Here is a 26,270-nt window from a genome sequence, read left to right on the forward strand (position 1 = left end):
CAGGTTAGAAAATCTAAGTGAATGGTTGCTTGATATGTGTGTTTGGATTTTCCCCCAGCATGTCAGGTGTCCAAAGAAAGTTGGCGGTGAGTGCTGAGATGAGATCTGTGCAGAGTTCAGTTTTCTAACGAGCGCCAAAAGGCTAACTTCTAGATAGTCACTTAAGATACCTTTTAGGCCTTGACGTGATCCACAGGTGGTTTAGATCAGTGCCTCTCAGATTTTTCATGTTTGTCTCACATATTTGGATATTTGAATTTGGGTGGCACACGTCAAGGATTTGGGTTGACCTCTTCCTTGGCCTTGCCCATACATCTTACTTGCAGCAAGTTGTGCCTTCCTCAAAATTGTATCTGAGGACCTGCTAGGCTCAGGGTCCCACCTGATTGATGTCACAATAACCATCTTTCTTCAGTTGCGGCAAAGATGAATTTACCCTTTGATCAGAATTTAAAGAACCAGTTCAGAAGAGTTCATGGGATACTTGATGGGCTCGATCCTGGACAACATAGTTGCCATAGACATTCAGCATCTCCAAGGCAGTATTACTCGTTTTCAATAGTTTAGTGCCCTAGGACACAGCATAATTTTATTTTTTTTAAATCTATACTGAATCCCTAGATGAACTCATCCCTTTTTAAAGGCTTCTAATGTATCTCTCCAGCCTAGTCTATTGCCTGAACTCTAGACCCTGATAGCCAAGTGCCTACTTAGGATCTACATTCTAGATCATACAAACTTGATAATATTTGTTGTTGTTGTTGTTGTTTTTTTTTTTTTGTGGGGCACGGGCCTCACACTGCTGTGGCCTCTCCTGTTGCAGAGCACAGGCTCCGGACGCGCAGGCTCAGTGGCCATGGCTCACGGGCCCAGCTGCTCCGCGGCATGTGGGATCTTCCCGGACCGGGGCACGAACCCGTGTCCCCTGCATCGGCAGGCGGACTCTCAACCACTGCGCCACCAGGGAGGCCCCAAACTTGATAATATTTAAAGCATCTCAAACTTGAAGTCTCCAAAAGTGAGCCCCTGGTCCACCAGCCTGCCCCAGATCAACTCCTCCTACAGCCTTTTCCATCTCAGATAATGGCAGTTTCATTCTTTAAGTTGCTCAGATCAGAAACCTTGATGTACGGTCTTTGACTCTTTCTCTCATACCTACCCTCTCAGCAAATCCCCACGCCATCACCATCTCTCACTTGGATTATCGCAGCAGCTTCCTAATTGCTTTTCGGGCTCTTGTCTCAGAAGATTTGATCATTGTCAATAGAGCAGGGGAAGAAGGGCCACTGTTTAGGCCAGTATTTTCTCTAAAAGCAATTTAAAATTCCTTCAAGCCCTTGGACAAAAGTTCTCTGAATACCCCGTAGAGTTTCATGCCCCAGATTTTGAGAGGAGTGATTTTTTCCCCCTGTGTATTGTTGACCATAATATAAGAGTTGCTCAGTATGGCCCCTGTGAATGTCTGACTTGGAGTTGACCAGTCTCTTGATTGACTGTTGCCCTACATACCTTAGATATATTACTAATCTTAAAGTAATGTGAATGTTATAAACTACACTCACTACCGAAAGTATACTGAACATAATCTCATCTTTTTAATGATTTAGAATGAACTTCAGGATTTGGACCTGCTGCAGGCTGGTCGTTAGGAACATCATTACCACTGTGCAGTAAAGAAAGTGCTGGTTAGGAGAGATTTCCAGTTGAGTTAAGTGTCAGAAAAAGCAGCTCTCTCTAATATTAAAAATAGTTTATTAAATTTTTCTGGTTATTTTTTTCCTCTGAAATTTGGAACATAAGGTCATCTGCGGTATGATGGTAGTGTATTTTGTTGTGGACTTGCCAGCATTGATGGTTGACTGGTGGATTTTATATATCACTTAAAAAAGGAGAGTTCAGTAATTGACTTGTGCAGGTATTTTATTTCACTTGTATATGCCTTAACTTCTTTATTTTATACTTATTTCCCCGCAGTGTAGCCCTGAGACCCTTTCTGGTTTAGTGGCAAAGTAAAGCTACTCATGAGAATGTCTTTGGGACGTAATTATGTAGATTTAAAGGAGCAATGTCGTTTTAATTATGCCCTTTAGCTAGTGCACTTGCATATTAAACCCATTCATGTCTCAGTATACTTCCCGCTGAAACTTTGCTTTTCTCAGGCCTTAAATTACTAATCAACTCATGGGTGTACCCGAAGGTTATGTAAGCTTGAGTTGAAGACTGCCAAAGAATGTGTTTAAACTATTAATCCAAAATATACAGATGTTTATAGTTACAAAAAATGGCCTGTGGGTGTATAGTGTTCTTTGTTGGATTCATGTAGAGAAATTCCAGCATTGTGTGTGTCTAGGAGTTTCCTCCTTCCTTCCCTCCCTAAATAAAAAACACCCTTTGATTGTAATGTGTGCAAACATGTAATATATTGTTTCTCCTGGATAACTTTATTAAACCCAGTGAACTTGAAGTAACATAATAATTTTTCTTTAGGTTAAAAAGTTTTTTTACATCTTGGCTTTTTTGGCTTGTTTACTATCATTATAAGCTTCTAGATTTAGCAGAAAAGTAACTACCTTGAAGATATGAAATGACTTATTCATTTATAGGACAAAAGTATGAAGCTACCTGAACCCTACTTTGTGGGCAGTTTTGTTTTTATTTCTGAGAAGCTAAAATAGGGAAAATCCTTGGTAAATCTTAAGGAGAAAAGTTCTAAAAATCTTTTGAGGCTAAATTTCCTCTCAAATAGCGAAATGATAGAATTCAGAACAGGAGTAAGTAAACTTAGTTTATAGAGAGAGATAGTAAATATTTTTGGCTTTGTGGACCATGTTTTCATTGCACCTATTCTGATGTATGCAGCCTGCAAGCACCCACAAACAATATCTAAACAAATGGATAAGATGATGTCATTATGACAGAAACAGGCAGTTGTCTGGTTCTGGCCTGTGGGCCAGATATAGTTTCAGACTCCTAATTTAGAACATGGATTCTTTAAGTTTTCTCTTTATTCAGTTTTCAAACTGTCATTCATCAAATACCTGATATGTGTTTTAGCTACTTTTATATACTTTTAATCAATGATCATCACAGTAACTTAAGAAACAGGTGGAGAAAATACTTCTTAAAATGTTTACATTATGAAAAATTTCAAACATGTACAAACACAAATCCACATATGCTAGTTTGCAACCAATGACTCTGGGACCAGGAGGTAGAGAGGAGGCTGTGGCCAGAGCTGGATTGGGTCTGGCCTGGTTCAAACTCCGCTCCAACCTGACAGGGAATACCAGCCGGTTTGGGGACTCTGCCTTTGCCTCTAAGTCCCAATGGGACTTTCCCCCGCAAGGTTACTAATTAAAGATAAAATTTTTAAGTAAATAATTTCTTGATGTGTCTTGAAAAAGATATGTCAAACAATTATTAGTTTTTGTATATTTCATTTATCCCTTTTTATTCTTTATATTTTCTCTGAAGTGTTTTAAGGCAAGTTTTAGACTATGTCATGTGATGCCTACATAGTACTTTAATATGTAGAAAACATTTTCTTACATAATTTTCATACCATTATCTTACCACTTGGCAAAATTAACAATAATGTTTTGATAACATCTGATATCTAGGCCATGTTGAAATTTCCCCGATTGCCTAAATATATACGTATATATTTAACATCTGATTTCTTTGAACTAGGATCTACATATGTTACATTTGGCTGTTGTCCCATAAATCTCTTTTAGTGATCTGTTATTTACCTCCCACTTTTTTTCTTTTTTTCTCTTTTTGCTTGTTTTATCAGTCTATAACTTACTGAAGAAATGAAGCAGTTCTATAGAATTTCACATTCTGGATTTATTTGTTTGCTTCCTGTGGTATCATTTAATTTGTTATTATTTCTCCTGTAAATTGAGTTAGCTGTAAAGACTTTTCTAAATTCATATTCAACCTTTTGGGCAAGAATCCTTCATAAGAGGTACTTTGTTTTTCATATTGTGTCCCATTAGGAGGCACATTGATAGCCTGAACCTTCCACTGTAAAGTTCCCCTTAACTTTTCATCTAATGGTTTTATCCATTGAATATCCATTGATTTCCCAAATCAGTTATCTTATTTTCATTTCTACATTTATTAGCTAGAATTCTTCTGTAAAGAATGTTCCCACACTATCTTGGTATTTATTTCATAAGGAAGACAGCATTTTTGAATCTCAATTTCAAGTTTGGCATTGAATCTCAAAAAGGTTAAGTGAACTGCCTCAAGTCACTAACCTACTAACCTGAGTAGCTCAGAATCAACCTGAAGTTTTTGATAGCCGTTTTGGTTGCCTCAGATACACATGAGTGGGAACCAGTGGACCAACATTGTACAAGTTCTTCTTGGTTCAGAAGTTAAAGAGTGAGAAATAGAGTGATTTGGGATAATTTCTCTTTACTCTCTCTGTCCTCCCCCCTGCCCCAAATAAATTCAGAAAAGAGTAGGTAGTTTTATCTAATAAACTGCAGAGGTAGTTTTCCAGAGCAGTCGAGTGCTTGGAAATCAAATTACTTGGATTCCTATTCCTGCCCTACCTTTTAGCAGCTGTAATCTGACTTTTGTCAGCTTACCCTTTCCAGGCTCAGTTTCCTTGTCTGTAAATGAGGATCCTAACAGTATCTGCCTTAAAGGGTTGTTATAAGGATTAAATGAAGTTGTACAAGGAAAGGGCTTAGAGCAGTGGCTTGCATATAATAAGCACTCAGTACCGTTTAGCTTCTCAGAAATAAAACTGTCCCACAGTTAACATTTTTAATTCTGCTGACCATCCAAACCAAACATTCGAAAAATGTAGTAATCGTTAGGTAAATAATATGATGTTGTGCTGTTGGTGCTTAAAAGTGATGGTAGGTGAGAACTGAGGTGGTCTTATTTTGCAGACCTAAGAGTAGCATGAACCCGAGGAGTGGCAACCGTGGCTGCCCCATTTCTATGATAGCTGTAATTGTAGAGAATCATGGTTTTACAACTTTAGTTACACACATAGGATTATTGAATGAATTTGTGGATAGTGATTGAAGAGATGTATGTTATCTGCATGTTCTGCATTTTAGATATTTTATTTTTAATTAATTTATTTATTTTAATAAATTTATTTATTTATTTATTTTTGGCTGCATTGGGTCTTCGTTGCTGCACGCAGGCTTTCTCTAGTCGCGGCGAGCGGGGGCTACTCTTCACTGCAGTGCGCGGTCTTCTCATTGCAGTGGCTTCTCTTGTTGCGGAACATGGGCTCTAGGCACGCGGGCTTCAGTAGTTGTGGCACGCGGGCTCAGTAGTTGTGGCTCATGGACTCTAGAGCACAGGCTCAGTAGTTGTGGCACACAGGCTTAGTTGCTCCATGGCATGTGGGATCTTCCGGGACCAGGGCTTGAACCCGTGTCCCCTGAATTGGCAGGAGGATTCTTAACCACTGCACCACCAGGAAAGTCCCCTAGATATTTTATGATTGAATTTCTCAATGTGAAGAATATTTCTTTTTGGAGTCTAAAGCTTTTCTCTGAGCACAGTAGGAAAGGTGTCACGTCATATTTTCAACAGGATTAAGATATTGTACAGTGTGTGGAAAAAGCAAAATGCACTCTGCCCCTCACCTTTCAGTTACCTACATTTCTACTTGCTAGAGTTATAGATAGTATCACTATATTTAAGTTGTGTTTATAATCATGTCTTAGTTGTATTGGGAGTATTTTTAAAGACCAATTTTAAAATATTCTTTTAGCAGAGTATTGTAAACCATTTTATAAAGCAACAGAAATCATAATTCTATATTTCAAGATGTAGTGCAGTGAAATCTGCTTTAACTTTATCATTTTGTATTATTTTCTTATGGTTGACATTTTAAGACTGGACTGAAGGTATGTGTATGCATTTGATTTGATCGTAGACTATTCTTGTTTGTTCACAGCCATTTCTTCTCTGATTTGTTGTACAGTATTATGAAAGGTTTTTCCCTGTGTGTTTCTTGAGTTGTCAAGTACCTTTTGAGCCATATTCAAAAGGACAGTTATGCTATAGATATGTGTTTTTACCTCATTTAAAATTTTTCTGAGTATTTGAAAGTGCATTCTGTTTGGCCATGTGAATCAGAATGGGTGCAGTGGTCCAATTTTCTAGATGTATAGTAGGCAGATTTTTTTTGTCCATGACCGATAGTATGATTTGTTATGGTGTGACCCAAATGCAGTGAGTAGCTTGGTTTGGTTACTGTAAAGTTCCAGCTGTTTTTATCAGTCTCCCCTCGTTATTTATGTGAGATTGCATCACCCAGCCTAAAGTAGGAAGGCAGGTTTGCAGGCCTGTGTTAACATTTCCATGAAAGAAAACACTATTTATTCCCTAAGCCAGCTTTTCAGTATTATTTGTTTACTACGTGCCCCAGAATTTCTGTTTTTGGGAAAGGAACGCCATTATAGAAAGTTCTGATTGAATAGAATACCATTAGGCACAGTAATCATAGCTTTTTAATTTTAACAGTTATGATATTCAAATAAAGGAGAATGTATATAAATTTCTATTCTTACAGAGCTAGTAAGGGAATAATAAAAACGACCAGCAAGTATGTGAGTAAATGTGCAGATCAGCGAGCTCTCAGTCTCCAAGGTGCTGCGCCAGCCCAGGGCTTCTGATGCAGACACCTTTCTCCAACTTCTGGCAGGGCCGGAGTGTCCAAAGGAACACTGGATCTGAGGGCTAAAGGTCACAGAACAGCCCCTGGCCTCTGCCTACAGAGCTCTGCACCTCTACTTTCTCTCCTACAAAAAGAAGGAAATAATACCTGCTTGTTTTCTGTGAGGATCAAAGGTTAAGTAAGTTTCTTGAAGTGAGGATTCTCAAGTACAGATTGCTAGAGCATCGGAGATGGGCTGTACCGGTTGTGAAGGAGGGTGATGATGCTTGTCTGGGTCTGTTAAGGTTTGACTTGGTTGATTTTATGATCTTGGTCAAGAGGAGCTGCCTTCCCCGAGGCCTGTCCTGTGCCCTCATCTCTGTGTGGGGACAGTAATCCCTAGTTTGCATTGGTTCTTGTGAGGAGCAGTGATAGTGTCCGCCAGGTGCGCAGCACGCGGCCAGGCACACGTAGGTGCTCTGTGCTTGGTCACTGCTGTTGTCGTTTGCTTTAAAAGATTGTCATTTCGTGCATATTACTGTGAAAGGAACTGAACCCTTTTGGTAAGAGGAAGTTGTAAATATTAACTAGCATGTGCCATTTGTGGAGAGTGTCAGTTTCTAGTTAATAACATTAATTAAAAGTCAGTGTTGGAAAATTAAGTGAACAATATTGACTTTTCTTGAAAGCAAAACATTGATAATGAAAATAAGGAAGTTCGAAGCTTACATTTCATTTATACTTAAGATCTTTCCTTTCATATACTGTGTTCATTACTTAGGCATTTAAAAAAATTAGAATTTGAACATAAAGTTGTGGAAGTAAAAGTATAATTAAATGAGAAATACTTGTATGTTAAAGTTCAGTTTCTGCTTATGAATTCTAAGGTGAATTCATAGCCTCCCGCTTTCCTTTCATTCTCACTCTTGGCTTTGGTTAGCTCTGTGAGCTATCCTTGCCCATTGTTTTCTCGTGGACATGGACATGAATGGCGTGTGCACAAGAAACCACCTTTTAAATTCATTAACTCATCATGGCAGCTGCCCAGCCTTGGCAGCATCTTTAAGAAAGGTAATAGAAACACTTGTCTAGGAAAATGCGAGGAACCGAAGTTAACTCATGTGAAGGATAAGCCTTTTAAAATTCTGTTTTATGTAGGTTTATAGTACAAGCCAGATGCCTTTCTTTTAGCTTTTTGGTTTCATACCTTATCAGTATTGTGGAGTGGAAAATGATTTCTTACCATTTCTTTTGTGATCATATAACAAATGTCTTCAATTTCCTTCTAGAATCCATGAACTTGATTGTGTTTTCCCACTCACTGTCAGTAATCTTGTCCATCACAATTCTTTATAATCTGAGGACTTTCTCTTGGTACCTATAAACAGCATTGTTCTCTAACATTCAGATAATTTTTCTGATTGTAAGTGTTGTAAAATACTTGGGTATTTAACATTGAAAGGATTAATTGCTTTCTGGGGGTTTTAATGAAAAGGTATTAAGTGGCTTTTTAGGATGTCCTAGATAAACTAAGGATTCTCGTCAGCCTTTTGTCTATAAAACTGAAGTTTAGTTAGGCAGAAAATAAACCATGCCATTCAACATATTTTCTATAATTGACTTAATTTCATGATTGGAAGTAAAGCATTGGGGTTTTTGTTCAAAAAATAAAATATCTTGTCCGGGCTTCCCTGGTGGCGCAGTGGTTGGGAGTCCGCCTGCCGATGCAGGGGACACGGGTTCGTGCCCCGTTCCGGGAGGATCCCACGTGCCGCGGAGCGGCTGGGCCCGTGAGCCATGGCCACTGAGCCTGCGCGTCCGGAGCCTGTGCTCCGCAACGAGAGAGGCCACAACAGTGAGAGGCCCGCATACTGCAAAAAAAAAAAAAAATCTTGTCCTACATGATAATAAGGAGCTAGGTATGCCACTATGACCATTTCATATTCTGTAATTCAGAGCAGCCACTTGTTATATGCTCAAAATGTCAAATCTCATGACAGTTTTTGAAGAATGTTGTAAAAATGTTGTGTTTCTGTTAGTAAAGTTGATTTAACTTTTTACTTACATAAAGTAGATCTAATCTTATAACTAAACATAACTTTTAGTATAGTTATTCATGCTATGTCTGAGGTATGAACAGTATGATCTAAAAGAATAATTGACTGTGATGTTTACTTTTCAATCTAGGAAAATAGGAAGAGTAATCGTACTTTGATAATATTGTTATATGCTGGTTAAATTTTTTTAATTGAAATATAGTGATGTACAATATTATTTAAGCTACAGGTGTACAACATAATGATTTACAATTTTTGAAGGTTATAGTCCATTTATAGTTATTATAAAATATTGGCTGTAGGGCCTCCCTGGTGGCGCAGTGGTTAAGAGTCCGCCTGCCAATGCAGGGGATACGGGTTCGTGCCCCGGTCTGGGAGGATCCCATATGCCGCGGAGCGGCTGGGCCCGTGAGCCATGGCCGCTGGGCCTGCGCATCCGGAGCCTGTGCTCCGCAACGGGAGAGGCCACAACAGTGAGAGGCCCGCATACCGCAAAAAGAAAAAAAAAAATATATTGGCTGTATTCCCTGTGTTGTACAGTATATCCTTGTAGCGTATTTGTTTCATACATAATAGTTTGTACCTCTTAATCCCCTCCCCCTATCTTGCCCTCCCCCTTCCCTCTCCCCACTGGTAACCCACTAGTTTGTTCTCTATATCTGTGAGTCTTTTTCTTTTTTGTTATATTCACTAGTTTGTTTTATTTTTTATATTCCACATTTACGTGATTATCATATGTACTTGTTACATTTTATATTTCAGATTTGAAACACATTAATTTGATTAAAAAAAAACAACAACACTTTCAGAGCAAGTGCTTTAGAGTTAGCCAGACCTAAATTTAGATCTGAGTTCCACTACTGACCAGCTGTGCAGGCTTTGTGAAGTAGGTTGCTTTATTTCTCTAAACCTCAGTCCCTTATCTATAAAATGGGACTGAAGCCTTTTTCTAAGTGTTGTTAGGACTTAGGCAAAATAAAATATGTAAAAAAGTACCTAGAATGGAGCAAGCACTCAATAAAGGATGGCTGTTACTGTGGTTAGAAAATAACTTTTCTTTGCCAGAAAGTAGAACACAAATGTTAGAATATGAATTCAAGATTATTGTTGAATTTGAGCTTTGGACACTTTCACAAGTGATGAGAAGATATAGTTCACACTGGTTGTCAGTTTTTAGTGAGAGACCTCAAGAAAGTGCATAAAGTTTCTTAATCTTCAGGTTGTAAAGCTGAAGAGCATTTTTTTTAATTAAAACTACCATCAAACTGGCATCATTTCTATAATTTTTTTGCCCCCAAGATATTCACATTGACAATTTATGCATAGAATTTCATTGGAAAAGAAAATCTATTTGATTTACATAATGATAAAACAATAAAGAATGCCAGTGTTCCTCTAGTCGCTTGTATTGGGGTATCAAAAACACAAATCAAGGGGCTTCCCTGGTGGTGCAGTGGTTGAGAGTCCGCCTGCTGATGCAGGGGACACGGGTTCGTGCCCCGGTCCGGGAGGATCCCACATGCCGTGGAGCGTGAGCCATGGCTGCTGAGCCTGCACGTCTGGAGCCTGTGCTCCGCAATGGGAGAGGCCACAACAGTGAGAGGCCCGCGTACAGCAAAAAAAAAAAAAAAAAAACCCAAATCAAAAATACATGAAAAGCATTTTCTTATTTTTTTTAAACTTTCAGTTACTTCCCTTTAGTGAACACCTGTCATATCTGTCAGAAGATTTTGCACAAACTTAGAATTTTATTGCGTTACTGAGTTTTAAAACGGCAGCATTGGAAATGACATATTTTCTTTAAATTATTATAAAGCAAGAGTTCCTGTGTATCAATTAGGTGATGAATAAGAGTTATGGGTTTTTCTTCCCCCTGTGATCTTTCTACACTGACTCTTATTAGAGCAAACAGCTGTGAATACATTCTTTTCTTAAGTATGAAATACAACGAAAGTGAGGCTCACAAAACCAAAACTTGTTTGTGAGCTACCTGGCAGATTGGCAAATTACAGTTGTTATTAGCCAGGTTCATAGTTTCCAAAGACTTAAAATCATAACCTACCTCCTTAGGGGATGAGTGGAAATGCACAATGCAGGTCACCTCGTTGAGTTACCAGAACAGCACCCTCCTGACTTCCTGTGTTGTCTGTGTGTGTGACCTTCAGCCACCCCTGGTCCTGCTGTGAGTGTTAAATTCTTAACTTCTGTCTCACTCTGTATTTGTTGAAATGTTTCTCTATGTTTGTCTTATCATTTATGAATATTTTGCATCTCTAACTAGAATTTTAAAACCCTTGATTTTCTTTTAAACTATGCCTTTATTTTCTGCCTTCTTTCTCCAGTGTCCAGCATAGCACTCTGCAGTTTATTTCTTTAAGGAAAAAAGTTTAATTAATGAATAAGATGCTGTCAGTGTAGTATAGTAAAAACAGAGGAAAAGACAGATTAAAGCTTCTTTTTATTTTGCTTTTTTCAGTCCCCAGTTGAATGGCCTGGTGTTGAGCAGCAGCCAAAACCGTGGAGTTTGAGATTAGTTGTTTCAATATTGAATGAAGGCTCAGCTGAGAGAGAAGAGATGGGTTTTAGTGCATTTTCTTTCCCTTAGTGGAATTCAGGTGACTTTCCTTTGTACATTGTGTAACCACAATTTAGAAGCTAAACAGCTTGTGCTTGTTGGTCAGGTGGCTTGATTTTGCAGCTTTTCAGGGCATGATGTTTTCATAATAGAAGGAAAGGGTAGATAATCATCCTCTGAGCCTTTAAGGAATTCAGACAGTTCATTACACATTTATATGCTATTTTATGTGCATACCTATGGAATTTAATTTGTAATTTCTGAAGACCCTCAATATCAAGGGGAGTGGGCACAAGGTAGAGAGATTTAAAGAAATAGAAGTCCCTGCCATCACAATTCACTGTCTGGATTGGATGTTATACAGCTGAGGAAGAGAAACCCAAACCACGTGACGAGTACATTCATTGCCCTAACACAGGGCAGCGAGTGTTGTGAAATGTGGATCATTTAGTATTAGAAGACAAAACACGTTCTTCAGCGTTTATAGAAATCAGCTGATGCTGCAGCTGCTTGGTGAAAAGGTTCTCATGATCTGCTACTGTTTAAGTTTCGAAAGTGATACTGTGCTTTTATTTCTTTAGAAACAAATTAAGTGCACCCGCTTGATTTGGGGATTATTCGTATTCAACAAATTACTCCTTAAAGCCACACATCAAAATATTATTATTCCTGTAATTTTACATGTGTTATGCTTCTCATTACTGTTCTGCTCATTTGTGTGCTGTATAGAATACCAGAGGCAGCTTTCAGATTTAAAAAAAAATTAATCTACATAGTAAATAGCCAGTAGACTTGTGCTTCTAAAAGTTGTCATGTCAGAGTATCGTGCTGAGATTTTCACAGCTATCCACAGCTTTATTTTTTGTTATTACCTTGTCATGTAGATCATCAAGTTTGAATTAATGTTTACCAGGAGTTCTTATTTCTGGAACTGCTTTTCTTTGTAAAACAGAAATGGAAAATGATAATTTCTAGTAAATGCTGAATTTATGACATGAGAAACTGAAAAAGATAGCTACTCAAGAAATTTTTTGTAGCAATATGGTAATTTAAGGCATTATTCATATATATATTTTAAAGGTCATATTTGTGTGTGCATGTGTAAGAGAGGTGTTTCACATGATAATCTACATCTACCTAGGTAACTATGCAGGCAAGATGATAAGCAATGGGATTTTTTTTTCAGAAGTTTCTAAATGTGCCATAGCATAGAAACAGTTAAAGGGGGAGAATCCCTTAATGTCATTAACTACCTTAGGAGCATAACTATACATATCTAGTATTTCTATATAGTTGGTGATAGAGGCAGGTTGTAATGAATTGAGCACAGAAGTGAATTTGGGGACTTTGAGCTTATTTCTCTACTCTTTTGCTATGGTTTGGAGAAATAATCCATCTGTCGCTCAGTTATTTTCCTATAAAGTGGTGATTATGGTACTCAGAAAGGTATTGTAAATGTATTCAAAGTCAAGTGCTTGTATAATTTACAAGTGGCTGTCTTTAACTTTCTAGTAATTACTTACAGGAAATATCAGGAAAAGGTAATTACTGGCATCATCACCACTAACAATAAATGTTTCTTCAGTGCCTATAACGCACTAGGCGTGAACAGGGAGCCTGAGACCCCAGAGGTCTTTGAGGAACAAGGACCACCCTCAGCACCTCCACTCTGCTGCTGCCATTCTTTTTCTAGCTCATGCCCAGAAGACAGATGGAAATGAAAAATTATAGTTTATCATCTATTTGATAAGTATTAGATGGAACCACATGAAGTTGCCATTTACATAGAACAAACATATGTAATGTCATAGCAATTGCATTTGGTCCCACTTAGTATTTACAGGGCCTCTGGCATTTGCCAGGTGTTGTGGGAGCTGAAGGCACGGAAGTTAGCAAAGTGGACACCATTCCTGCCTTCATGGAGTTGACATTCTAATGGGTTCTCCAGCCAGACCTCTCTGTATCTAGGATATCTAACTGCCTTCACTGCGCCCCCACTCAGATGCCAAATAGGTGAATAAACAGTACACCTAGATATTATGTGGTCTGCCCTGTAGATAGCCAGAAGGATCATGGATCTGTGACCTAGCTCAAGATTCTCTCTCTCTCTTTCTCTGTTAAGATAATAGAGCCAATAAATAAGACAGTAATTTCTATAGCATGAAATGGTGATTTTTATGTGTTGAATTTTGAAGTGTACCCAGTCATGAGAATGGAACCTGGTAGGCCGCTAAACACAGCTGTGATGTGTTTGCTCTAATACATCGGGCCAGGCTATTCTGTGTCCCTCACTCCACATGGTGAGTGGCTGAGACGTGTTAGGATTCAGTGAAGGTGCTCCTGATCGGGATCAACACCAGAGCTAGGTTGTGGTTTCAGGTTTGCAGTTGGGGAACTCAGATATCCGTCAGGAAATGCGATAAGTTAACTGTTCTTACATACTTCAGTGATGTGGTGAAAATAAATGACATAATCACTGAGTAGTTTGAAAATTCACTCTTTAAAAGAGGTGAGAATTGCATATAAAATATGGATAATAGCCATTTTCATATTCATAGTTTAATGTAATCTGTGTGCCTTCTGATTTTGTTTTTGTTTTTCTTGATTAAGCTACTACAGACTTCAAAATCTTGTTTTGAACAAAACCCAAAACACTTTGTGTTGCACTGTATCAAACTACCTGATTTCGTCTTTGCCCAGCTGTTCTGTTGACCGTGTCCATTGTAATATATCATCCATAGGTTCATTTTCAAATTAAATTCCTGCAAATGAATAGATGAGATTTGTTGGGCTGTTTAAAGCATCTCCTAACACTTAAAAATATGTGCTTTAAAATTTTTTAAGTTGATGGAATTGGGGAAAAAATGTATCTTCCTGGTTTATCTTGTTGTCCTTTCCCGTTGGCATGTCCAGCAGGGCAAAATAAATTCAGTCTCTTAATGAGATGTCACATCAAAGTTAGCGGCAAACATGACCTGAAGCCATACAGCAGATTTACAGTCTTGCCTTGACAGAGCTGTCTTCCTGCACTGCTGAGGACGCCATCCATCAGTAATTCAGTTTAGTTACATTTGGTTATGAGAAAGCAGCCACTTAGTTTTGAGACTTTAATTCTGATTCTTAATCATAATTCACAAGATGAAGTAACTTACCATTACTGTGATGCCTGTAACATATCAATAAAAGGGGAAAGAGGGAAGTTTCTCCTTCATCATGAATATTTTATTATTTCTCTGATATTTCCCTGGAGTTTGATATTCTTCTTCTTTGTATTAAATAATACTTTTATGGTTATATATGTAAATGGTATAATGTTGCCAGGGGAAAAAACCCACTGAAATAAGTATGAAAATTCACTTGAGTTTTCCATGCTAGATACCTGTGAACTAGTTAAGAAAACACCTGTGCCTGTTAAAGTTGAACGACCCTTATAACCAACCACCCTTTGTTATACTTCATGTCGGGAAGCATAACGGTGTAATGTAGTTTGTGGAGTTCTACAACGTTTTACTGTGTGCGTTTGAACGTTTCACTTAATAGTTCCAAATCTCAATTTTCCAGGCTGTAAAATAGAGATAATCACACTAATTTTGCAGAATTGTTAGAAGAATCAAATGAGATAATCAATGTTATGCCTAGTCCATTGCCTGGTATATAAACTTTATTTTGAAAAAAATTTAGATGTACAAACAAATTGCAAAAATGGTACCAAGAGTTCCATGTGCCACTCAGCTTCCCCTGGAAATAACATCTTACATAACTGTTTTACAGTTATCAAATCCAACAAGTTAACGTTGGTTAATTGGAGATTAATCAGAGAGCTAATCTCCATTAGCTGGAGATTATGTTCAGACGTCACCAGTTTTCTCACTAACGTCCATTTGCTGTTTGAGGTCCCACCCAGCATCGCACCTGGGACAGTTTGTGTCTTTCCTGGTCTTTCACGACCTTGATGTTTTTGCAGGGAAGTGGGCAGTTTTTTGGTAAGGTTATCTCTCATTTTGGGTTTGTTTACTGTATCTCTCACTTTGGGTTTATTTATGTTTAGGTTGAAATCATCCATTTTTGGCAAGAATCCCACAGGAGTGATGCTTCCTCCTGATTGCAACCTATCAGGGGCATGTGATATCAACATAATTTATTACTGGTGGTATTAACCTTGATCACTTGGGTCAGGTGCTATCTACTGGGATTCTCCACTGTAGAGTTACTATTTTCTTCTCAAAGTGTCTTGGGGGAGATATAGTAGAACATGTAAATATCCTGTTTCCCCACTAATTTTAGCATCCCTTGGTGGATCTTGCCAGCAGCTATTATTAGTATGATGTTCTAAGTGTTATTTTCTTTTTCCCTGTCCTTCTTCACTTATCAGTTTGAATTCTTCTGTAAGGAAAAGCTGTCTCTTCTTACCCTGTTTATTTAGTCAGTTGTTTATATCAGTACATGTCCATTACTCTTTGAATTATACATTGCACTTTGCGGGCTGCAATTCATTACCATTGGTGTTCACTTTATTGCTCACATTGTTCTAGCTCTGGCCATCGGGCACTTTCCCAGGTTGGTCCTGGTGCCCCTCCGCAGGCCCCATGCTCTCTGAGCACATCCTCTCTGGCACCACAAGATGCTTTGGGCTCCTGTTGTGTTTTCCCTGCCTTGGTCCTAGAATCGACCAGTTCTCCAAAATGCCTTGTTAATTCCCCTGAAAAATAAAGTAGCCGTCTGTCCCTCAAAATACTTTTTAATAACTCTTCATAGAATATTTCGTGTATTTCTCTTTTGATCTCCAGATGCAGCCTTAGGGGATTCAGTCTTGCCAAGTGGGAATTACTGGTTCCTAACCTTTAGAAAAGAAAGAAAACACTTGCCTACAACAGGAGGCAACAGATCCATATTCATCATCTTTTTGTCTCTGAAATTGTAGAGGAAAAATCTGGCTTCCCACTGTAAATTAAAACTTTGTCATTTCAGAGAATGATATATTCTATAATTTATTTCCTTTAAAAATCCAATGTAATTTTTTCTTTTGGTTGTCTGTTACGTAGCCAAACTTAGATGATTAGAAGATGACATAGAATCGAATAAGTGAAATACTAACTGTATTATTGTGACTCTGGGAAAATCATTTAATCCTTAATTATGCTGGAGCTAATTTTATAATTATGATGGAAGTAAGAATGTGCTAAAGATCTTGTCTTTTTTGTAGAGAATCTGATTCATTTTTGACATTGATAGAAAAAAGTGTTTTCATATGCTCTGAGTAACCACTAGAGGGTGGTCATGGGTAGCCAAAGTTACCCATTTGCTATTTATACAAGACTTTCTGATGCAGAAGGATTGACAATAAAGGTGGAGAAGGGAGTACTAGCAAGTGGAATCAAAAAGAAAACTGGAGTGAAAATATTAATATTGTACAAAATGCAGTACAAGAGAAAACTATTAAACAGGAAAGCAGTTATATGTCTATATGTTGTTAAAAGGTGTACTCCACCAGGAATATATGACAATTCTGAACCTTTATGCACCCAGAAAGATATCATTGAAATATATCTATATATGTTAATATTTAAGTGTTTATTATAAAAATATTTAGATATTTCTTAACATCTGTAAGGTGTTAAGATGTAACAGTTACATTTTTGCAGTCATCCTGGCAGCTCTTCAGAACCTTAGATTTATTGCACATAATATGCACAATAGGTTATAAGCAGTATCTTGAGACATCTTTTTAATGATAAAGCTAGATCTTTAAAATTCTGTCATAATAGAAATTCAGTCCTAGAAAATACTAACCCTGTGGATTAAGTACCCAGATAACGTAATGTAGAAAAGCAAAGTATGAAAAAAATTTTTGAAAAAAGCTAAATATGGGAAAATGAGTAAATAGGATAAAACTAATCTAGCAGAAGTTAAATAAATGTACATTTATTTTGACTTCAAAATGTTTGTAAAAAATCGGTACTATATCTATGAAGACAGAGCCTTTCCTTGAGCAATGAGAAGCTCTCATCAGCTCACTTCTGTGTGGTCGCTCATTGCAGGCTTCGACAATGCTTTCAGTTTGCTTCTCTTGTTTCCAGTGAGTGAAAAGACCAGTTTATGTGGGCCGAGCCAGCTCGTCTTGGACCAGAGCATCAGGCAGCCTGCTCCTTTGCTTTTCTGTTGGGTTTTGTTTGATGTTGGCTCTTTAGCTACCAGTGAGATAGAGACAAAGTTGGCCACCTTTTAAGGCCTACTAAATTTAGTCTTTTAGGCTATAAGTATGTCATTCAGTAAATGCTTTTACTTTAGTGAATGAAGGTTTGTCTGTGGTTTCTGTCTTCAAATGTTGGGAAATTATATTTGGAATTTTAATAAATTTTAATTCACTGTTATGTTGGTGGCATCCATACCAGTGAATAAAGCAGATTTTCTAAAACAAGTGTTTCAGGTGGGATGCTGAAAATTCTATCACTAATCTGTCCTTTCCTAGTATCAGGCAAACTGTCTGAACAGTTGGAGATCTTTTTTTCTGTTTTTTTTAAAAATTGAAGTATGGTTGATTTACAATGTTGTAGTAGTTTCAGGTGTACAGCAAAGTGATTCGGTTTTATATATATATACACACATATATATATATATGTATACACACACATTCTTTTTCATATTCTTCTCCATTATGGTTTATTACAGGATACTGAATATATAGTTCCCTGTGCTGTACAGTAGGGCCTTGTTGTTTAAGGTGATTAAAGGCTGATTAGTGGCCCACCTCAGGATCCTCCCAGCCCATCTCCTCTCTGTTGAATTGTCAAGACCTCTATTTAAATAATGCTAAGGTATGGTATTTAGCGATGGGAATTTGCCAACTCTCCTTTGTCACTGAAAACTAACAGAACGATCAGTATAAGATTTGCTTTTGGTCCTCTGGTGGGACGATCTCATGAGCATATGTACAAGGAAGATGCTCAGTGGTTCAGCCTCGTGAACAGCTGCAGTTTGCTAGGCTTCACGCTGGCCTTGGTTACAGCCTAGACCGAGAAGTACGCAAAGTAGGCAGTGCGGAGACAAGGGTTCTTTCCCTCACTCGCCCTATGGTTGAGGACTAAACCCCCTGCTCCTTGCTTTCCTGCATCCTCAGGGCTGCATTAGATGCTGGCTGACGCCTGCTCCAGCTCTTAAATTCTGACTGATGAGGAAGCTACATTTGCTGAAACTCCAGGTCCAGGTGCCAGGGAGGTGAGCGATGCTGTGTACTGCATCCTTCCTCTCTGCTTTCATACCCTCTTTTCCCTGATTTTGTACCCCAGTTCCTTGTCATGTGCCATGTGCCTCCTAGAATGGTAGAGGGGACAAATATCAAGAGTGCCTAGGGCTAACCTGGTAGCTCAGTGGTTAAGAATCCACCCGCCAATGCAGGGGACATGGGTTCGAGCCCTGGTCCAGGAAGATCCCACGTGCTGCGGAGCAGCTAATAAGCCTGTGTGCCACAATTACTGAGCCTGTACTCTAGAGCCCACAAGTCACAACTACTGAGCCCACATGCCACAACTACTGAAGCCCGCGCGCCTGGAGCCCATCCGTGCTCTGCAACAGGAGAAGCCACTGCAATGAGAAGCCCGCGTGCACCGCGAGGAAGAGTAGCCCTCGCTCGCTGCAACTAGAGAAAGCTTGTGTGCAGCAATGAAGACCCAACCCAGCCAAAAATACATAAATAAATAGATTTATTTAAAAAAAAAAAAAGAGTGCCTGGTAATTTGGAAGCATGATGAAATACTTTTTAGTGTTTCTTCATTTCAGATGGTTAACTTCAAATTTACCATTTTTAATGATTCTAAAATCATGGTAAATTAGGAACTAAATAAATGCTATGTGAGTGGCTTGTTAGAGTTACCATTTCTTTGAGAGTAGACTCTTTTCCCTGGTATACAGTAGAATCAGAAGCATTTTGTTTAACTGTGGTTCAGTGTGACTTTCAGATGTCCCTGAAGCAGCTGAGTGACAGCAGGGAAGCAGCCTACAGATGCATGTTTGCCATGGATAACTGACAGTTGCCTGTATTTATTTATTAATTTTCTCCATTTATAATTTTGTAGTAGTTTCTAGAAAGTAAAAGACTAAGATTTTAAATTCCATCTCTTTTCTACCAAGTAAGTGAAATAACTAATCATTTGACCTCTTGAAATCTTAGTTTGCATATTTATAAAATAGGGATACCTAACTTCCATACCTTACAAGTAGTAAAGGGTCTAAGAAGAATCATTTCATTACCACTAAAGATCTGTGGAAATGTAAGCTATTATTATTGAAACATCACTAAGCATAACTTTGGTTTTATTGCTAAAAACAGTAGTACAATTGTACTAAATTCTCCATTAGGAATTTAGAAATGATGTTCTTTATTTAATATCTGAATGAATAGATACAGTTAGAATGATGGAGATCACAGAGCCCCAGGTCACAGAAGACCCTCAAGTCTTGTCTTCTGAGTCCGTTTGGGTATAGTCCTTATAGCAGAATATGAAAGAGACATACCAACCCACTAACCCCACACCACCTGCGTTCATGAACACAATGCTCTCAACTTCCCTCTGAGGACTATGGCAGGTTTTTGATACACAGCTGATCTTTCTTTTGATCTATTGACTCCACTGAAAGTGATCTGCATAATCAACTACCGTATAAAATTACATAGGATTATTTTATTCAGTACTTTTTCTGTGGATTTTTAGCATTTCACTATTTTTTATTTTCTAACAAAGTGGGGAATCAAACATTTAAAATTTTAGCGTGACGCTGCCTCGGGAAATTTGAAGGAAAGAAAAATATGCCTGTTCTCGAGTCTAGAACTGAAAATGTTCTCCATGGAAAGGGATTAGGATGTGAACGTTTTAAATTTTTTAAGGAACCTCCGTACTGTTCTCCATAGTGGCTGCACCAGTTTACATTCCCAACCAACGGTGTAGGAGTGTTCCCTTTTCTCTACACCCTCTCCAGCATTTGTTGTTTTCACACTTTTTGCTGATGGCCATTCTAACCAGCGTGAGGTGATACCTCACTGTAGTTTTGATTTGCATTTCTCTGATGATTAGCAATGTTGAGCATCTTTTCATGTTCTTGTTGGCCATCTGTATGTCTTCTCTGGAGAAATGTCTGTTTAGGTCTTCTGCCCATTTTTTGATTGGTTCTTTTTGATATTGATAACTCAAAAATATATTCAATTCAAAGCTTATTCTGTGCTAGAAGCTATGCCACGTGCTTTATGAAGATGAGCAATTAGCTCATCTTCACACCAACCCTGCATGTGAAGTATTACTCCTTTATTTTTATATACTGTGTAAGGGAATTGTTATAAAGACGATGAGTCACCTGCCCAAGGTCACACAGCTAACATATGGTAGAGACAAGATTTAAACTCAGGTATTTGACTTAAAGCACTTGCCTTAACTATCAGCCTTTGGTCTCTAAGTCTCCTTCAGTGTGTTGTTTGGTTAGAATGTATATTGATGTTTCAGTGACCTCAAAGAGTTAAACTGTGGTTAAAGTTAAGAGTTAAAGAGAAGTATTTGCAATCTGTAGGTGACTGATTACAAAATTAGTTTTTGTTTTGTTTTGTTTTTGCTGTACCCGGGCCTCTCACTTTGTGGCCTCTCCCATTGTGGAGCACAGGCTCTGGACGCGCAGGCTCAACGGCCATGGCTCACGGGCCCAGCCGCTCCACGGCATGTGGGATCTTCCCGGACCGGGGCACGAACCCGTGTCCCCTGCATCGGCAGGCAGACTCTCAACCACTGTGCCACCAGGGAAGCACACAAAATTAGTTTTACAGATAATTGAGTAATTTCGTAAGTAAGCATTTAAAGGGTGGGCATTATGTATTAAATGCCTATGGCATGCATTCTGGTTATTAACATTGTAAGTAAAGCTTTAGGGAAGTGACAAGAGAAGAGATAATCAACGATCACAAGCTGTAGGAGAGTCAGCAAGAATGTGTGTCAAGGAGAGACCATGGGTGGTTTCACGCCCTTCCCCAAGTACAGGTCTGTTTACACGTGTGGCCCTGCTGCTGAGCTGTGCCTTCCTGTTGGCACTTGTGGCAACTAAACTTGCTGGGGTCCCTCGTGATGATGTGTGGGATGCTGGATCTGGGTATTGAAGTAGGGCCCTTTGTAGTCGGCAGACCTGCCCTCTATGTGTTTTTAAATATTTAAGTTAGAATTCCAAATTCTTGTGAGTAGGAAACAACTCACCAAAAAGGGATTGAAAATGTCTTTGTTAAAAATTACCATATCCTTTACCCTGTTCTCTGCCCACATATATATGGTTGTTTTGCCTCACTTAGGTCAAGAAGATTTTCCTTTTTGAATATAAATCTCTCTCTGAAGGGCACTTGGTTTGCAACCATTCTCACTTTACTGTGCAAGCTAAGCTTGACTTATGAAAGGCAGGTTTTGATGTTCTGACAGTGGGAGTAATTCTTGGTCTGCAGACTTTTCTTGGTAGGAAAGACTTTCTTCTAAGGAAGACCATGCACTGCTCATGATGGTTAGAGGTTTACTCATGACCTCTGAGAGGATTTGGGTTTAAATACTATAAAAAATGTAATAAGATGCAGTTGCTGGGCCCCAGGTGGAGCTGGGGTGGGAGGTAGACTTGTGAGGGAGACTCTGAAAGAGATGGGTAGGAGCAGGATGAGGATGCACCTGCTTTATCATGTTTCTTGAGTTCCACTGGTAACATAGTGGCCCTGAAAATGATTTGCTGCTGACTTGAGCAGAAATGCAGATTGCAGTGCCACAGGACTAATATGGAAGGTTGCCAACTTCCACTCAACCACCTTCAGGCCTGGTGTTGATTTTCTGGCATTTCCGTTGCTGGCTGGAGTGCAGTGGAGGAGCCAAGGCGGAAAAGAGTGTTTCCACCTGGTTCTCACCCCTTCTTCCCATGTGAGCCTTACAGTTGTTCCTTTGAGTTGTGAATGTGGACACCTTGAAAGTAAGTATTCCCTAAAAAACATTACGTGATAAATGTACCTTCTACACAGTATTTCAAGAGTTTGCCAGTCTGAAAACTAGAGAAGACAGTTTGTATGATAAATACTTGAATAGCCCGAAAGCTTAGTAAGGTCCAAATTTTAGACATATGTACACATAAGCGGGAAGTAAATTGGAAAGGAAAGGGAGGGGAAAGATAATAACTATAGCTTTTCTTCCTTTTTTTTTTTTTTTTTTTTTTTTTTTTTGCTGTACGCGGGCCTCTCACTGCTGTGGGCTCTCCCGTTGCGGAGCACAGGCTCCGGACACACAGGCTCCGCGGCCATGGCTCGCGGGCCCAGCCGCTCCGCGGCATGTGGGATCCTCCGGGATCGGGGCACGAACCCGCGTCCCCTGCATCGGCAGGCGGACTCTCAACCACTGCGCCACCGGGGAAGCCCAGCTTTTCTTCCTTTAAAGAGGGTAGCTTTTCATTACTTTAACATAATGGCTGACCGAAAAGTTCTTTCAGTGTTTTCTGATGAATGTATAGAAATCTTATGTCTTATTAAATTCAATTCATACCTAAAAGTTTGCACAAGGAGATTGATTATAGTTAATGTTTATGACTAAACAAATAGAAGTTGTTCATAAAATATGTTTGCTGGAACTTTTAACGTTCTTGTTTTCACCAGTGAAATTTAATGATAATTTGAAAATTTTCTTTCTTGAAAGTTTTCTGTTGGTTGAAATGCCATTTGTTTTCCTGGTTGTAGATTGCTTGTGGGCAGATAGGTAGTTATGAAACTGTAAGCTACTGACTGCTGAAAATTCCAGAAGTCTTTTTTTTTAAGTAGAAATTGATAAACTGATTATAAAATTTATATGGAAATGCAAGGACATAAAATGCAAGGACATAAAATAGCCAAAATAATAATATTGAAAAAAACCAAAGCAGGAGGACTTACATTATCTGAGACTTATTCTAAAGATTTTGTAAAAAGAACAGTGTGGCATCGGCAAAAGTATGGAACTATAGAGCAATGGAATAAAATATCTTCAATAAATGGTGTTAGAAAAAGTGTTATCCAATTCACATGGGGGTGAAGGATACCGGATATGCCATCCAAAATACGCTATTTTGGCATGTTGACTGAAAAAAATGCACAATGTTAGAGTTGTGAGTTAAGTTTTATTTGGGGCAAAATGAGAACTATAGCCTGGGAGACAGCCTCTCGGATAGCTCTGAGGAACTGCTCCAAAGAGATAAGGGGGGAAGGTCAGTATGTATGTGATTTTAGTGACGGGGGTACATGCAGTCAAGCACACATTTCAGCAGAAGGTTGCTGCTCATCACGAGGAAGATGCAAGAAGTTAGGCTCATAAAATTAGGCTCATAAAATCTTTACCTGAAAGTATCTAACTGTCTGAAGGCTTGTTCACAGTTATACCAGAGCACAGAGTGCCTCCTTCCTGATCTCAGCCCTGAACTCCTTTCAAGGGGTGTTGAAGGTCAGCAACTGCAGTGGCCAGTGACCTCATCCTTGCAGAGGCAGATGGCAAATGACAATTGCCAATTGGCAGGCATAAGGATTATTTTGAGCTAAAGGACAAACAGATGCAGGAAAAGCTCTCTCCCTCCCCTAACTGCCTAAGGATACAGTATAAATTTCCCCTCTTATAAAAGAAATTTACATTTGTAATGGTATCTCTGTACCAGGAAGAAAGCTACCCAAGTCTTATCTGCAGAACAAGCCAACCCTTATTTACCCTGTATTTCCTCCCCTCCCCTTCTCAGAACTTGCTTCCCCAACCCAGAATCCCTAAACCCCTTTTCCTTGATTTAGCCTAAGATGATGTTTAAGCTTCAGTCATCAGCCTACCTCCTTGAGTCGTATCTCTTTGTACATGTACTTATGTACAAATGTAATTAAGTGGGGATTTTTTTCCTTGTTAATCTGTCTTTTATCAGTTTGATTCATGGGCCCCAGCCATTTAACCTAGGAGGGTAGAGGGAAAAATATTTTTCTTTCCCTACGGGGGATAAAAAGAGAACATACAAAAATTAACTCGAGATGAATCAGGACCTAGACTGAAAACCTAAAACATTATGGCTTCTAAAGGACAATACAGAATATCTCTGCAACCTATCTTAGAGAGAACACAGAGAGCACTGCCATAAAAACGTGATTTAATTAGCGTTCATCAAAAATAAAAACATCTTGTCAAAAAGTAACATCAAGAAAATAGACAAGGGCCTCCCTGGTGGCGCAGTGGTTGAGAGTCCGCCTGCCGATGCAGGGGATACGGGTTCGTGCCCCGATCTGGGAGGATCCCATATGCCGCGGAGCGGCTGGGCCTGTGAGCCATGGCCGCTGGGCCTGCGCATCCGGAGCCTGTGCTCCGCAACGGGAGAGGCCACGACAGTGAGAGGCCCGCATACCGCAAAAAGAAAAAAAAAAAGAAAAAAAGAAAATAGACAAGCCACAGACTGAGAAAATATTTGTAACACCTATATCTGATAACAGGTTTGTATCCAGAATATATGAAGAATTCTTTCAATTGAATAATTGTCAACCCAGTTTCTAAAAAGACTTGAACAGACACTTTACAAAATAAGGCATATCACAGCCAAGAAAGCACGTGAAAAAGTACTCAACAGTGTTTGTCATCAGGGAAATGCAGAATGAGATGCCACTACCCACCTATTAGAATGGCTAAAATGAATGAAATTGACACCACCACACTTTGGGGAGAATGTGGAACTCTCATGCATTGCTGATGGGGTATAAAATAGTACAGCCATTCTGGAAAATGGTTAGCAGCAATTCTACTCCTGCTTATTTATCTGAGAGAAATGAAAATAATGTCCACAAAAGTCATCTGCAAGAATGTGCATGGCAGCTTTATTGATAACAGCCCCAAACTGGAAAAGCCCAGGTGTCCATCTGCAGGAGACTAGATAAACTACCTGGTATATTCATACAGTGGAACAATCTGCTGATACATGTGACGATACATGTGATGCATGGATCGATCTCAAAAACATGAAAAGACATGAAAAAGTCAGACACAAAATACTTAAGGCTGTACAATTCCATTTATGTGAAGTTATAGAATAGCTAAAGCCACGGTGACAAAAGTCAGACCAATAGTTGCTTCTGGGTGTGGAGGGTGGGGAAGAATGCTGAGAAGGGGCTCAGGGGGGCTCTTGGATGGTGGAAACATGCTGTCTCTTGATGCGGGTATGTGTTACATCAAACTGTAGACCTGAGATCTGTGCATTTCACTAAATGTAAATTATAGCCTCAAATTTAAAAATCTCACCCCTAAACAACAAGGAACTACTATATAGTACAGGGAACTATATTTGGTATCTTGTAATAACCTATAGTAGAAAGAATCTGAAAAAGAATATAATATATATATGTATAATTGAATCACTTTGCTGTATACCAAAAACTAACACAACATTGTAAGTCAGCTATACTTAAATGAAAAAAATCTCACCCATAAAAACCCATAGTATTTTCCCATCTCTTATTCTGATTCTCTGTCCTGCTTTCCTGAAAGTATTAGACAGCTTAGACCCACTATACTGAGCCTTTCAATAAATATGAGTTCCTTTTTTCTTCTTATCCCACCCATTTCAAAGTCCTTCCTATGCCATTACCTTGCATTTTGAACATGAGTCAGGAATTCCAGGCAGGAGGCAGTCACAGTAGTTCCCTCATCAAGCATTTGCTGACTGCTTGTTTTGTATAGTGAAAATCCAGAGGAAGGCATTAATTAGTTAGGAGACACTTCAAAAGTAGAATAGGCAGGATGTGGGAATTCAGGGAAGACTAGGATAAAGTGAGTAGAGAAGATGATTTACATCTAGCATGATCTTTGGAATCAAACCAAGAAATGAGCAAATCGATTATTCTTCTCAGGAAAGGATTATCCTCATCTTTAAACATATAAACATAAGGTGTCTCTAACCTGAGAAATGTGTTTCCTTTAAGTTTTGCACCTTTAAAAACCTGTAAAGGACCCAAATGTTGTAT

At 38.8% G+C, this 26,270-nt stretch overlaps 1 protein-coding gene across 3 annotated transcripts in view; it reads left to right on the forward strand.

Moving 5' to 3' along the window:
* Window positions 1-26,270, forward strand: part of PRIM2 (DNA primase subunit 2) — a 298,019-nt gene that overhangs the window by 219,871 nt on the left and 51,878 nt on the right. The gene's annotated exons all lie outside the window — the stretch shown is intronic.

This window comes from Mesoplodon densirostris, chromosome 10, assembly GCF_025265405.1.
Source record: "Mesoplodon densirostris isolate mMesDen1 chromosome 10, mMesDen1 primary haplotype, whole genome shotgun sequence".
Classification (NCBI taxonomy): Eukaryota; Metazoa; Chordata; class Mammalia; order Artiodactyla; family Ziphiidae; genus Mesoplodon; species Mesoplodon densirostris.